The sequence below is a fragment of the Nuphar pumila genome, chromosome 9 (genome assembly GCF_984573655.1).
Source record: "Nuphar pumila chromosome 9, dmNupPumi1.hap1.1, whole genome shotgun sequence".
In the NCBI taxonomy this organism is placed as follows: domain Eukaryota; kingdom Viridiplantae; phylum Streptophyta; class Magnoliopsida; order Nymphaeales; family Nymphaeaceae; genus Nuphar; species Nuphar pumila.
Window position 1 is genome coordinate 85,560,932 of NC_143257.1, and position 2,194 is coordinate 85,563,125.

Genomic DNA, 2,194 nt, shown 5'->3' on the forward strand with positions numbered 1-2,194 from the left:
TTTGTTCAATCTGTCAGTTGCAGAACAGAACAAATTTCGGAAAAATCGGACCTCGTTTGCCCTGTCAAACAGTGGTTTTCCGATAACCTGTCAGAATGCTATTTTACACTAGTTAGGGGCAGTTTCGTAATTTTCTTAATTTCGGCCTTTTAGATTTGTTTTTAGTAGTTTCTGCATTTTAGGAGTTGCATCATCATCATACAGCATTAGTAGAGTTAAATTGGTTAATTTTAGCATTAATTTAGTATTTTAGTTAATTTTTACTTGATAAATAGTATTTGCTTTACAATTTTCGTAAAATTAGAACTAGTCTTAGTCATTGTTTTCGTTATTAGAATAGAAAACTAACTTTGTATTTTTCTGCATTTTTAGGTTGAAAAACATATTTAGTGTCCAGGGATATTGTCCAAGTGAGAAGATTCTTTAAGTGGCGAAAAGACGGAAATACCCTTGGTGTGGAGCAGAAGCCTGATTGCTTGTTTACTTTTCTTTTAGTGTTTAATTGCAGTTGTACTAACTTTGTAATTGTAGGTTGACATTTGGCATTAATAAATTGAATTTTATAGAAATATTGTGTTTAATTCCTGTTCCCTGAGGATCGACCCGTACTTACCACTTTGTGGAAAGTCGGTTTTTATATTTTTGGTTGACGATTTTCCAAAGTTTTATTGAAAATAAGTGTTTTAAAAAAGAGTATTCCAAAATATCAACCAAATTTTGGCGCCGTTGCCGGGGAACGGCGAATTAATTACTTTATTTCTTAGAGTTTAATTTATTATTATTTTGTTTTAGTTAGTTAATTAGTTGTTTTCTTTTTAGTTAGTAGGATTAGTAAGTGAATATAGGATTAATATAGTTAGTAAATATAGGATTCACATATTGTTCTTTTTAGGATTCACTTAATTATCATTCTGCAAGGAGCGATTAGACAGGTGGGTTTTAGAAAAACATAGTTTGTGATTTCCTGTATTTATTTGTTTTAGCATTTTAGAATAGTTTACTTTGTTATTTAATTATTTAGTATAGAATTCTGACATAGCTATATAGCATATTTGTTTGTTTTTAGTTACTGTTATTTGCTTATTTACATTTTAGTATCTGTGCTAGTTTAATTTTTTTTTTAGGTCGTTTGCTTACATCTGGTCTTAGTACCAGTGTATGCAGGGTCGACGAGGTCTAGGAACCCCATTACACCCATTTGTTGACAACCCAGAGAGAATTTTACATTCTCATCGAAGTTCGGCAACAATGGCTGACATGGATCCTCCACCTCCACCCCCAGTTCTTTCACGCCCTCTGCGGGAATACTTCATTCCCACAGACTATGTTCAGGCATCCTGCATTCGGAGACCCGATGTAGGAGCTCCACATTATGAGATTAAGGCCAGCATTATTCAAATGCTTCCATCCTTTTATGGCCTTAGTCATGAGGATCCCTACCGACACTTAGATGAATTCCTCGAAATCTGTTCTACTGTTAAGATACAGAATTTCGATGATGATGCGTTGAGGTTGACTCTATTCCCTTTTTCATTGAAGGACAAAGCCAAGTATTGGCTAAAGTCCTTAGATTCTGTAGAAATAGAGTCCTGGGATCAGTTGCAACAGGAGTTTCTTCGGAAATACTTTCCCATTGGTCGCACGAACCAATATCGTAAAGCCATCACTAGCTTTTCAGAGCTAGATGGTGAGCGCTTTCATGAGACCTGGGAGAGAATGAAGGATCTCCTCAGGAAATGCCCCCATCATCAGGTGCCGAAATGGCAACTGGTGCAGAGTTTCTATGATGGATTTTCTGACAAGAATCGTCAGATGATCGACTCTTCATGCGGTGGGACATTCATGCTGAAGAGCGAGGACGAAGCATGGAGGCTATTTGATACATTGGCCGAGAATTCACTCCACCATGCTTCGAGCTCTCATTCTGATAGAGCCACACCCAGCATTCAGAAGAAAGCTGGCGTTCTTGAGATTGGTCCATCTACTGCACTACAGTGTAAAGTAGACATGATTGCTCAGAAGCTGGACCAGCTTCTCTCAGGACCATCCACTACACAGCAGGTGTGTACTCTTTGTGCCAGTCCGGCACACGAGATCACTGAGTGCCCTTCAGCAGCTCAGTACCCTGAATTTGTTCAAGAACAAGTTCAGGCAGCTCAGGGTTACGTCAGACCGCCAAATAACCCATTTTCAT

The 2,194-nt window shown here is 37.8% G+C and overlaps 1 non-coding gene across 1 annotated transcript; it reads right to left on the reverse strand.

Moving 5' to 3' along the window:
* Positions 1–1,651: 1,651 nt before the first annotated feature.
* Positions 1,652–1,754, reverse strand: LOC149828669 (small nucleolar RNA R71). Its single transcript, XR_016434493.1, has one exon. It is a non-coding gene; the product is annotated as a small nucleolar RNA R71 (small nucleolar RNA).
* Positions 1,755–2,194: the final 440 nt, after the last annotated feature.